A 13957-nucleotide genomic window follows, 5' to 3' on the forward strand; every position below is an offset into this window, starting at 1 on the left:
AATCTGGGCTCAGATACTTAGCACCACACCCAGAAACAACTGGCCGCGTAACCTTGAGCAAGTTACTTAACCCCGATTGCTTAAAAAAAAAAAGTGGCATTTGATCTGAGCTTTGAAAGAAACTTGGGACTCTCAAAGGAGAAGAGGGTCAACCTCTCTTAACCTCAATTTCCTCATCTGTAAAGTGGAGATAATAGTAACATTCATTTCTTACATTTTTCTGAGGATCAGATGAGTTGACATATGTAAAGTGCTTTGAAAACTTTATAATTTTACATCAATGCTAGTTATTCATAATATTAACAACAACAATAATATTCCAGACCTAGGGATAGTCTATGCAAAAGCACAGAGATGAGAGTTAGAATACGTGTGAGGAACATCAAGACCATTTTGGTTATAATGTGGATTGTAGGAGGAAGGATAATGCATAATAAGCCTAAAAAGGCAGGTTGGAACAAGCTTATAAAGACCTTTAAATATCAGAAGAGTTTATATTTGATGTTGGAAGTGATAGAAAGTCACAGGAGTTTTTTAAGTAGGGGAGTGATATGGTTAGATCTTTGCTTAAGGAAAATTACTTTGCATTGTGTGGAAAATGGATCAAAGTGGGGAGAGACTTGAGGGAAGGAAGGAGAAAAATTAGAAAACTTTTATCATAGGCCAGGTGACAGGTGCAGGGTGAACTACATAGATATCTAGTTATTCTATTAGATAGGAATAAAGTCCAAGGATGTCTGTGAAGTTTCTGAACACGGGGGGCAATGGTAGTTCGTACGGTTATTGGTAATAAGAAAGTAATGATTATTGTTGACAATAACAAATAATGATGCATGGGAAGCCCAGCGGACATTTTTGGACTCATGTTGTTTCCTGTGGGAAGATCAGTGAAATCTTGTCGCCCTCTACTGGACTCAGAGTGAAAGGTTCCTAGTTGACTCTTGCTTGTTTTCATCAGCCAGCTGCTGATGTCTCATAAATATGAAACTTATACAATTGAAAAGAACTTTGAAGGGGAGGTCATCTAGTTTTTTGTTGTTATTGACCAAGTATTATATTTGTGTTCTGTTTCCATAGCATCCAAGATAGGGCAGAACACTGGATTTGGAGTCTAACAACAGCTAGCCTATCAAAATTATCTTTTTCTCCATTTATACATGTATATGTCCTCTCTTCTGATGGAGTATGTGACCTCGAGCCTCATTTCTGGTCCTCAGTATACTTATCTATAAAATCAAGATATTAGACTAACTTATTTTGATAGGCTAAAATGCTAAATATTCAGTGATTCTAGCTGATTGCTCATTTTGAAACCACTTTTGGAATCTAGAACGATGCTGTATTTTATTTTCAGATTGCCTTAAAATTATTAACTCATGGTCTGAGATAGAATTTTGATAGGGAAGAAAAAGATGTCTTCATTGCTTAAACCATACACTTCCATTTATACCTCCTACCTCCCTATCCACACCCACTACCCACTGAGTACCAACTGAGTTTGTACTTCCTATCTTCATCTCCCTATGGTCATGGGAGTAGAAATAACAGGGAGGAAGTATGATATAATGGATATAGAGGCAGACTCAGAATCTGATAGATTAGGTTCAGATCCCACATGTGATACTTAATGGTTCTGTTGTTGTTTAGTCATTTTCAGTCATGTCTGATTCTTCATAACCCCTTTTGGCATTTTCTTGGCAAAGATATTGGAGTGGTCTGCCATTTCCATCTCCAGCTCATTTTTTAAAAATTATTTAAATAGTATTTTATTTTTCCCAAATTAGATAGTAAAAAAAATTTAGCATTAATTTTTTTAAAATTTTATTTTAGACTCAAACATCAGAACACAAATAGAGAATAAAGAAACAAATACACATCATAAAATTAAATATTGGAACTGAAATACAAAGTCAGGAAAAGGAGCATGTTGTGTGCATAGCCGAGCATAAAAGAGGATTTGAAATATATAACAATAAATTTTCATTTTCAAGAAAGCCTATGTGATGTACATCGGTCCTCTCCACCTTTCAGCAAAACGCTCTACTCTTTGTTGGATTTCTTACCTCCTCTTCTTGCCTGAATCACTGTGGTCTTTCCCAAGCAGTTGCGGGGCAAATGGCGCCTTGTGAAGGATTTGTAAAGGATTTGACAAGTACATGAAGGAATTGGGAGTGTGGATGGCCCTGAAGAAAATGACCAGAATGGCCAAATCACATGTTTATATCTCTGAAAACGGGGTGTAATTACCATTAAAACTGAGAGTACCACAAAAACTACACAATTCTCTTTTAAACTTGGTGAGAAGTTTGATGAGACCACAGCTGATGGCAGGAAAACTCAAGACTCTTTGTACCCTTGAAAATGATATTTTGATCCTGCTACATCCCATCCAGCTTGGTATGGGAAGGAATGCACAATAACAAGAAAAATAGAAGATGGAAAGCTATTGGTGGACTGTGTTATGAACAATGTGACTTGCCACAGGGTCTATGAAAAGACTGAGTAAAGAAATCCATCTTCATATGGGACAGGAATTAGCTGTTATGAATGAACCAGCTCAGTTCAATGAGCAAACTCTCCAACCAAACTCTCTTGCCTTTTTCTTCTTCTCTTCCTTACTGTGGTCCATAATCTCAATGACTGACTACTTGCAAACAGTTTTATTTCCAAGCTTTAATGTAATTAGAATTGTTTTGGCTAGCATTTGCTAGAGAATTATGTTGTTACGTAAAAAAGCCTACATGATAAATAATACTTGTGTCTCACCCTCCCCTCTAAAAATCCCTCCCTTGTCCTCTCCCCTCTCCCTATGTCCCTACTGTTTTATTTCTTCTGAATTCCGAAGACTTTTATACTCTTTTAAATATATATGTATTGTTCCCTCTTAAACCCATTCCTGATGAAAGTGGGTTACCAGAACTACCAGCCCTCCTCCCCCATCTAATTCCACTGCATCAATTCTTTCCCTTGCACTTCATTTGTATAAAATAATTACTCTTTTAAACTATTCCTAAATGGCTTAACTTTTAAAATTCATATCATACTCAGGTTTACCCCAATCTTTCTTATAAACTACCCAATTATTAATAAGAATACATATTTTTTACATTTTACATAGGTAAAAAGTAAACCGTCTGTCCTTATGGATCCCTTATAATAAATCTTTGTTATGTACTTTCTATTTATTTTGATTCTTATATGTTGAATCATCTATTAAGTTCAGGATTTTTTTAAAAACAAAGTCATGAAAGTCTGAGAGTTTATCAAATGGCCATTTTTTTTGTTGTTCAAGATAATATTTAACTTTGCAGGATGTGATATTTTTTACCAGAGCCCCAGTTCTTTTGCTCTAGCATTCATATTTTTTACAAGATTTTGAATTCCAAATTTTTCTCCCCCTTTTGCAAATGGTAGGCAGTTTGATATAGTTTACATATGGACTATCATGTAAAACATATTTCTGTATTTGTCACAGTTGTGGAAGAAGCAGATAAAAAGTAAATAAAATCACAATAAAGAATAAAGTGAAAAAAATATGTTTTGATCTGCATTCTGAGTCCATCAGTTCTTTATCTGGATATGGATAGCATTTTCCTTCATGAGTCCTTTGTACTTGTCTTAAATCATTGTGTTGCTGAGAAGAACTGAGTCGTTCATAGCTGATCATTACATTATGTCGCTGATACTATGTACAATGTTTTCTTGGTTCTGCTCTTTTCACTTTAGATCAGTTTGTACAAGGTTTTCCAGGTTTTTTCTGAAGTCTGTCTTGTCATCATTTCTTATTGCATGATAGCATTCCATTACATTCATATTCCACAGTTTGTTCAGTCATTCCCCAATTGATGGGCATCCCTTCACTTTCCAATATTTTACTACCACAAAAAGAGCTGCTATAAATATTTGTGCACACATAAGTCCTTTTCCCTTTTTAATGATCTTTGGGATACAGATCTAGGAGTCTTCCACAGCTCATTTTATGGATGAGGAAACTGAGACAAACAGGATCAAGTGACTTGCCCAAGGTCACATAGCTAGTAAGTGTCAGAGGCTGAATTTGAACTCAGATCTTTCTGACTTTAGGTCCAGCATTCTATCCACTGAGCCACCTAACTGATCTGTGACCCTGGGCAAATTATTCCTCCTTTGTAAAAGGAACTCTATCAAACAATATACACTTATTAAGTGAGAATGAATAAATACTGAGAGTGAATATAAAGTTTTCAAAACTTTAAGGCACTACATGGGTTTCAGTAACTAATATTATTATAGGCAATATTATTTTAATGCCATATCTGAGATTCTTTGAAAACCTAGAAGAAAATCCTAGAATCTCTCCTGGGAAACAAAAGAAAGGGATTTGATTCTAGGGGTTCTAAGAAGGTAGATTGTTATTGTCATTATGTTTTTAGTAAAGAATCTGTGTGATCCTGGACAAATCACTTAACTTTTGGATGCCCCTTGGCAACTCCAATGCTGATAAAAAATTTTTTTAAAGTATGTACACCTGCACAAAATAATGAAGAGCAAAATGAGCAGGACCAAGAGAACATTGCCCTAACAGCAATATTATTTCAAGAACAACTTTGAGTGAATGTTATTTTGTCTATTGCAAATACCCAAATTAACTATAAAGGGCATATGAAGAAAGATGCTACCTGCCATCTTTCCAGAGAAAGAAGTGAAAAATAGAAGTGTGTATAAAGTAATTTTACACATACATATCTATCTCTATATCTCTCCATATCTATTACCTATTTGTGTATAATGGTAGCCATCTCTGGGGAGGAAGAGGTAGGAAGAAAAAAATTTACATGATAATTTTGTTGTATATTTGAAAGGAATAACAAATTGTGCATAGCAAATTTGTAGTTTCATGTACAATCATCCTTTTTATTGTATGTTATGGAAATGTTTGTTTTATTCCATAAATTAAAAATAAAATTTTAAGAAGTGTTTATACCAATTCATCACATTAATTTAGCATACATCCACTAGAATGAATGACCAAACCAGCTTGTAATTTAAGGCTTATAATTTTCATAGCCCCTTTGATGCTCTGTGTTACAAAGGGGACAGGCCTCCAGATACAAGTGATCACTACCCTAGTTAGATACTGTTTACACATTCTTGAAGGAGAGTGACATATTAGATGTCAACCACATGGCCCTCACATGGTCTATTTTGGTCAGGTTGAGTGGTTTCAAGTAGCTGGGTATACTCTGGTTACAAGACTCAAGAACAGTTGGTCAGCCAAGTGGATCAATGACCCAGCTGCTGCTCTGCCCAACCCTTCACAGAGATGGATTTCCAGAAATCTTTAGAAACATCAACAAAGTCAATAGCTCACTTCTATGACTTCCCCAAGTCAAGTTCAGAGGTTGGGACTCCAGTCAGTCAGCCAATAAGCATTTATTAGGCATTAACTATGTGCTTACTACATTATACTAAGGACTGGGGAATTCAAAGAAAGGCTGGAAAATTAAAACATTACTGCCCTCAAGGAGCGGACATATTTTTTAGTCTTCTGTGTATTTATTGCTTTACAGCAGAATGCCCAACACAGATCATCATAACTGCCAAATAGTCAGCTGTGCAAAATAGTATATATAGTGCTTAAGTACAAATGGGAGACATGATTTTTTTAAATAAATACTTAAACACAAATTTATGGTCCTACAAAAGAGCATTTAAACTAGATGGTCTAAGTTGATCTGCTTCCTTGGACCTCCAGTAACTGTTATTTTCCCAAAAACCAATAGAATGAATATATTGAATCATCATCAGTTCCACTGTGTGAATAATGGATCACAATAAATGAGTCCCTTTTACTAAAAGCTTTTCCTGGGGGCAGCTAGGTGGCACAGTGAGTAAGAGTGCCAGCCCGGAGTCGGGAGGACCCGGGATTGATTCCGGCCTCAGATAAATAACTGGCCGTGTAACCTTGGGCAAGTTACTTAACCCCAGTTGCTTAAAATAAATAAATAAATAAAAGCTTTTCCTGGCTCCCCTACAAACATGATCTGGCCCAGATAAAAAGACAACAGGAATTTCTTAAAGGTCAATGGTCCAAAATGCTAAGTATGGTTAAGTATTCTACATGATCTATATTCACTGGTTCCCTTTTTAGTTAGGATGTACTTAGATTACTTTCTTCAATTCATCATACAGGACAAGCATGAAAAGCTCTACCCATGCCTCTAAGAACACTAGACCAGGCTCCCTTGAAGAAAGCTTTGCCACCTTCACCTTTAGCAGTCTTCTTCCAGCAGTCAATTGTCCCAGTGTACATGATAACACCTCCTTTGCACCCAGACTGCATCATTAGCCATCTTACTGTATCAAAGGGATTGCAGACCACACCTGCTCCAGCAGCCACTGATTGTGCAATCATCCATCCAGCTTATCACAATGTGAGTGCTCTTCGGATCTGGAAGCATACCTTTTGCTGTATCATAGATTCCAAAGTAAGCTGCTCTATAGATAATGATACCCTACACTGAGACATTGAAACCTTGATACAAGCCCAGAATTCCATCAGACTTGGTGATTCTCACAAGATAGTCTCCCAGGCCTTTGAATTCTCTCTCAGTGCCAGATTTTCCAACATCAGCTGCCAAGCGGGTTCTCGCAAAATCCAAGGGGTAGACAAAGCAGAGAGAAGTGGCTCCAGCTGCACCACCAGGGGCAAGATTGCCAGCAAAATACCTCCAAAACCGTGTGCTTGTCCATGCCTCCCCAAAACACCTGCTTATACTTATCCTTAAAGGCAAAGTTAAGGGCCTGGGTGGGGAAATATCTGATGACATTTGCTAAGTGACCCTGTCAGAAGGAAAGCACCCCTTGTTCCTTTAGAAGTCAGGCTATACGATCCATTATGCCTTTGTACTGCTTATTTGCAGTAATTTGTTTACTTACATGCCGCGCCTACAATAGCAGGTTAACTCTCTCCATAGGGGCCACCAAGGTCTTAGAGATAGCAGCAGTGATGCCACAGGCCAGGAAGTCCTTGGCGAAGGAGATGGCCTGTTCCATCGTGGTTACAGAGTGGGAAGGTGCTGGAGGTGGAGAAAGAGAGAGGGCCGAAAGCACACATTCTAATGGAGCATTGGTGGGGGGAGGGAGGAATAGCCTTACATGACCTTCTGAAGAGAAGGTGTAGAGGTTCACAGTGAAGCCACCAAACAGAATCAGGCATCATGAGAAAATGTCATACTGGTGTCTCTCTTTAGGCCCCAAAGGTTTCTCTTAGGCCACCTGAAGGACAACTTTATAAGTAAATTGAGGCAAAGATATTGAGAAGCCATTCATGGTCCTTTAGCTTTTAGGTAGAGCATTTCTATTTTTGTGGAAAATAGCCTTTGAAAACAACAATAAAACAAGTTGGAAGACTTTAGACTTCTGAGTGATGCAGGGAACCAATCATAATTTCAGAGGGCTAATGGTGAAGCCTGCTTCCCTCCTCTTTCTTGGCAGAGAGTGGACTGGATGTGGCCACATAATACCCGAGATCTTACTCATTTGTGGGATGCTCTGGCTGTAAAACTTTAGGGGACTCACCTCTCTAGTGAAAATAGACACTGGCTGTCACAGGCATCAAGACACAGCATTTCTAGCAGTCATCGGGTGGCAGGTCCTATCACACCTGTTTCTACTTGAGACTGAGATCAGCTGTTGCATATCCCTTTTACCATACACTCAGAACCCATAATAGGCACTATATAAATGCTTATTCATTTCCTACTTCTCTTTCTTGGTTACATGGGGCCTAGGACCATAGATTCAGAAATGGAAGGCATCTTAAAGGCCATCTAATGCACTAGCACAAGAGAGCACACACACACACACACACACACACAGTCATTTTGCAAATGAGGAACTAAGGCCAAATCAAGTTAAATGAGGTGCCCAGGGTCACATAAATAGTAAGAAGCAGAGACAGGATTTGAATCCAGGTCCTCTGATCCCAAATCTAGCTTACTCTTCTATTGTAGCATTCTGTCCCTCTCAACTGCTTGGGAGGAGGCAGCTTGAATGGTGGGTTTTTTTTTTTGCTATATTTTGCTGTATTTTAGGCTATTTCATCATCTGATGGTTTCTTGATACTCTGGGGCTTTCTACTTTAAGTAAATAAGGACTAAATTACTGCAAATATTCCTTCCAGCTCCAAAACTATGATCTTAAATTGTCCTTCTTCTCACTGTGATATAAAGTCAGAAATCCTTACTGGACTGAAGGGGGAGTTAATTTCAGTGGGAACTCAGAGCATTGTTTTGGGTAGTTTTGAAATCCAAACTAGTTAAGCCCTTGGGGTATCTGTTTAGGACCCTGTTACTTCTGAGGGGGGGTGTCTGGGATGCTTTTACGTGTGTGTGTGTGTGTGTGTGTGTGTGTGTGTGTGAGACTCTGTCTTGAAGGTTGGGTCAAGCTGAAGATTCATCCCCTGGCCTCATCAGTACCCACTAAACATTTTTGTTTACCATGTCTATTTTCCTTCTTTCTCCCCTGAATCTCTCTCTGATCAGATGGATTCTTCTGCTATATCACTTAGACTATTGTGTATATGATGTCATCACAATGTTAGTGTTGTCATTGATGATGGCGACAGGGGTGTGGTACATTGTGATTGAGGTCAGACTAAAATAATACCGTGGCTGTCCAGTCATGAGAAAATCGGAGCATAGCAGCAAGACTGGATCCTCATTGCTGGTTTTTAGTTTGGGGAGTACCCACTAATCACTGTGATAGAATTTTAAAATTGTACATCATTTTGTGGATAATTTGGGGGAGATATCAGGTATTGTTGGAAATTCTCTGAAAGAGTAATTCATTCCAGTGTCCCTAAAGAAATAAAAATGAATGGAGATGTTTGGTAATTGGTGTTGATAATTTTCAGATGATTTGGGCGTGTTAACTTTGAAGGTTTACTGAAAACTCTGAAATGATTTAGATTTGTTAACAAACTCACTACAAAGTGGCATAAATAAGAATTAGTAAGTTTTCTAAAAAACAAACCCTATTAAAATGAGACCTCAAATTCCTGCTCCACCAGCCCTCTTCCATCCCCTAAGGGTCCCTGTTCAAGTGCTCCCAATTCCAATCTGAGGCTATGTAAGTAACTTATCTCTTCTGTATCCTCTTCCTCACACTGCCTGCCTTCACCACCCCATCCCTTGTCCCAATACACTCTGCCTCCATACCTCTTTCCCAATTTGTCTTGGTATTTACTGTACTCTCTTCTCCTATACCCTCTGTGGTTATTAAAGTGATTACACAACCCCATTTTCCACTGCCATCATGGTCTTTCCCAATGAGTACCCAGAGAAGTGGGAATGCCTGACCCCATTTCATAATTTTATAATTTTTTAAATTATCAATTTGCCTGTAATTTTATTGGTATAGCGAACTCTCAGTGAAGAAACTTCCTCTACCAACACTTAAATGTCAGGGTAGCTGCTATACCAGCTATTGCTCTTGCCCCTAAAGTCCTCCCCCCTCCCATCACCTTCTTGATGTCATGGTTCTTTTTGAGAATGAAGGACAAACAAAAACAAGCCTATAATAAAATTACCCACAGTCACACAACTGCATAGTAAATAGGGTCCTGGAAACTTCTCTCAATGAGTAACCTCTCACTGGGCCCAGGCATTCTGGGAAAAATGATGTATTTCTTTATAATCTCGATCAAATTATTTATTATCTTAGGGATGAAGGAGGGGAAGGAGAAAGAAACTGCTTCAGACACTTAGCAACTTTATGGCCCAGGGGAAGATAATTAGCATCAACCTCAGTTTCCTCATGTATAAAATGGGAAAAATAATAGCACCTTCTTCACAGGGCTGTTGTGAAGCTCAAATGAGATAATATGTGTAAAATGCTTTGAAAACCTTAAAGCACTATATAAACTGTTGTTATCCATATTTCTTCACAATTTCTGATTCTTAAAGAATGATTACTATTTCTGCTTCAAGGATCAAGTGATGAATTAATTTGCCAAACACTACCTCATCTTCAATGGAGTTTGGATTTCAGTTCAAGTGCCAAAGACCCTGCCTAACCCATTCCCAACTACTTTCCCATCCCCACCACCCAGCAAAGGAGGAAAGTATAAGGCCACTAGGCTGTGCTGTGTCCCTGCCCTGAATTCCTGTCTGGAATGTTTATTGGGGACAAGGGAAAGAAAAAAGTGCTCAGGAATTCCAGAGCTAGTGCTGAGGTATGATGTTCCTAGCTCTGTCAAGATGAGATCATGAGTTTTAGGAAACTCAAGCCATACTGAAGAATTTAAAGACAGTAACTGAAAGTTAACTCTCTTACCAGCCTCAGCTGAACACTAGAATGGGCAGTCACTGTTTTCCTGAAGTTCATCCTGTGACCTTGGGCAAATCACTGGAGACAGAGTTTCTTCAAAAGGAGTGCTGGCCTATGAGACAGAAAATCTGGATCTCCAATATTTACAAGCTGTCTGAATTTGGTCAGGTTGTAAACCTCCCCAGGTTCAATTTTCCACATATATAATAAAATGGAAATAATCATACCTGCCTGTTGACCAGAAGGCAGTTGTGAGTTTCAAATGAGATATCGTTAATACAGATGGAAAGTATTTCTTACCTCTGTGATCCACAGTTTGCTCATTTGTAAAATGAAGGATCTGGAACACCAATCATACCACAAATCACAATAAGTTCCAAGCAGGAACATAACCTGAATATAAAAGGTCATACAGATGAGGAATGCATGACCTTACCCTTCTTCCTAAATGAATTTGGCTACCTACTTCTCAAGGGGGGAAATGATGAGATTAACAGAAGCCTTTCTGGAGATGATGAGAAAAACAGAGGCCGCTCCATCCTAGGTAAATGGACTGGTTAATGAGATAATGAGATTCAAATAGGTTGGTCAATGAAATATGAAACTAACTGGTACCCCTCCACCCTGGGCAAATGGGCTGGACAATGGAATCAACACTCTAAACTACTGCCCCTTGCCTTCATATCCCTGATCACCTCATCCTTAGCTTCCCCTGATTACTGGGGTGTCTCTCTTAGAGGGCTGCCTCCCTTAAGGATCTATGACCTCCCTTAAAGAGGAGCCTGTTTGACCCATTATCCGGAATCAATGCCTTCACTTGATTTGGAGACAGCCTGAGTGAAATCTTTCAAGACAACACCACCACACACATACACACACACACACACACACACACACACACACACACACACACGCCTTGCACTCCAACATTTTGGTGACCTTGCACCTCGTCAATATTATTTTAAAAGAGAATGAAAAGAGGTTCCTTTCATAACTACAGTTTGGAGAGAATTTTTAACCAAACAAGGGATAGAGGTTATCATAATGGACAAAATAGGTCATTTCAAAAATACAAAATTGAAAAGCTTTTGTGCAAATAAAATCAATGAATTGAGAATGAGAAGAACTATCAAGTGTAAAAATATTTGCATCAAGTATCACTGGAAAAAAAGTCAATAACCTAGACCTATAAGGAGTTAACACAAATATATAAGGGCAAGAGCCATCTCCCAAAAAATAAGTAGTCAAAGGACATGAAGAAATGATTCATAGGATCATAAATTGAAAGCTAGAAGAGCCTTTCGAAGTCATCCAGTCCAAACCCCTCATTTTATAGATGAAGAAACTGAGAGGTTAAGCAATTTACACAAAATTTCACAGAAGTAGTGACTGGTAGAGATCTAAATCCAGCTCCTCTGCTAGTGAATCCAACATTTTTTTCCACAAAAGAATAGCAAATTATAAGTAACCGTAGGAAAACAACTTTTTTTTTAAATACAAAAGTTTTGCCTCATACCAATGGTATTCTGAAGCCTGCCTTAGTGGCACAGGGTCTCTTGTTTTCCTCCACCAACACCCCACCCCCCAGCTTTTCATGGTGTTTTTATTGGATACCAAAACCCCTAGCTGTGGCAGTGACATATTTTTCTCAGGAAATTGGCAGGCCCTTACAGGAGACTAGTTGGGGTTCGTGAGCCTTACTCTCTGGCTCTGAGGGAAGTCTGGGTAGTGGGAGTGAGTTGCTGCAAGCAAACAAGCAAACAGAATCCTCTTAAAACCCTCCAGAAACCTAGCAATGGCTGACAGGGTATTATAGTCCTCCTACAAAGGGGTGACAGAATTTTAGAAGTGAAAGTGACCCTAGTAGTCACGTAGCCCAATTCATACTTGAAAGAAATCCCCGCACTAAGATATATCACAAAAGCTGGACCCACCCCTTCCTGAGGCAGCTCTAAGTGCTGGAAAGTTTTTCCTGAATCAAGCCTGAACTTGCCTCCTTGAAACTTCCACTGTTTGCTCCTGGTTCTGCCCTCTGGGGCCACATGGAACAAATCTAACCCCTCTCCCACATGACAGTCTTTCAAATACTTGAACACAGCTATCATGCCCTCTTGAGTCTTCTCTTCTCCAGACTAAGCATCCCTGGTTATTTCTTTTTCTTTTTTTTTTTTTTGCTTTTTGGAGGGGGGAGGGCAGGGCAATTGGGGTTAAGTGACTTGCCCAAGGTCACACAGCTAGTTTTGTGTTAAATGTCTGAGGCTGATTTGAACTTAGGTCTTCCTGAATCCAGGGCCGGTGCTCTATTCACTCCTATGTTCTTTGAAAATGCAAATAACCAAGCATTCAACTAGAGATATGAGGGCCAAATGTAACCACCTGTCCCCAGGTGCTCTTCATGAATTTCTAGGGGGAACAAAATCCTTTTTTTTAAAAAACCTTGCTTGGCCAGGTTTAAAATGAACAAGGAAGCCAGTAAGGTCTTACCTTCTGAAACTTCTATGAACTTCCCCTACATTCACCCCAAGCTGGTTCTATGAAAGTTCTCTCTCTTCAATGAAGTTACTCACACTGAAGTTGGTAGGAGGCAATGATCAGTAATGTAAACTTGGAGCTAGAATTGGGTTGTGCTTGACTAAATGCCAACACCTTGACCAACTCCCCCCCCCAACATTTCCAAGAATTAATGGGGTTCAAGCTGTTAATAACCAGCATTCTGAGAGTCATTGACTTAAAACTGTTCCATGACTAAATGCAAAAACTAAACTAAATGCTAAAAGCTTCTTCCTCCAACTTAAAAATCATTTTTATTTAAAGTTTTGAGTTCCAAGTTCTATCCCTTCCCCCCTTCCTCTCCTTTCCCCTCCCTGAGACAGCAAACAATCAGATATGTTATACTTGTACAATCATGTAAAACATTTCCATATTAGTTATTTTGTACTAGAAGACTTGAATAAAAGAAAAAAATGAAAGTGAAAAATAGCATGCTTCAGTCTGTATTCAGTCAATATCAGTTCTTTCTCTGGAGGCCAATAGTATTTTTCATCATTAGTCCTTTGGGATTGCCCTGGATCATTGTTGAGAATAGCTAAGTCATTAATAATTCTTCATCAAACAATATTGCTGTTACTGTGTTCAATGTTCTCCTGATTCTGCTCACTTCAGTATGCATTAGTTCATGTAATTCTTTCCAGGTTTTTCTGAAATCATCCTGCTTGATATTTCTTATAGTACAATAATATTCCATTACAATCATATACCACAGTTTGTTCAGCCATTCCCCACTTGGTGGACATCCCTTCAATTCTAATTCTTAGCTACTACAAAAAGAGCTACTATAAATATATAACTGTGCATTTTTGTAGGATTAATTTTTGATGGATTTTTATTAATTTTTCTGGATGGATATTGTTTTATTGCTTTAAAAAAATTCACCATGTTGGAAAGCTAACAAAAATGCATTATACCAATTTCTTTTTTTAATTTAATTTTTTCAATAAACAAAATCTATTTTTTCCTCCTTCTTTCTTCCCTGCATTGAATAAAAAAGAAAAAAAAGCCAGAAAACTCTTTTAAGAAATATACATAGTCAAGTAAAACCCATTTCAGCACTGGTCATGTCCAAAATCATGTAGTCTCATTCTGTGCC

General features: G+C 38.4%; 2 pseudogenes; one reads left to right on the forward strand and one right to left on the reverse strand.

Annotated features, from left to right (window-relative positions):
• The first annotated feature begins 1882 nt into the window (after positions 1 to 1882).
• Positions 1883 to 2880, forward strand: LOC138143801 (fatty acid-binding protein 5 pseudogene; annotated as a pseudogene).
• A 2051-nt stretch (positions 2881 to 4931) lies between these two features.
• Positions 4932 to 7035, reverse strand: LOC138143802 (ADP/ATP translocase 3-like; annotated as a pseudogene).
• Between the last annotated feature and the right edge of the window lie 6922 nt (positions 7036 to 13957).

Source organism: Petaurus breviceps, unplaced genomic scaffold, assembly GCF_028583685.1.
Source record: "Petaurus breviceps papuanus isolate PSGF00001 unplaced genomic scaffold, PetGlider_PUasm1.0 90667, whole genome shotgun sequence".
NCBI classification, from domain to species: Eukaryota; Metazoa; Chordata; class Mammalia; order Diprotodontia; family Petauridae; genus Petaurus; species Petaurus breviceps.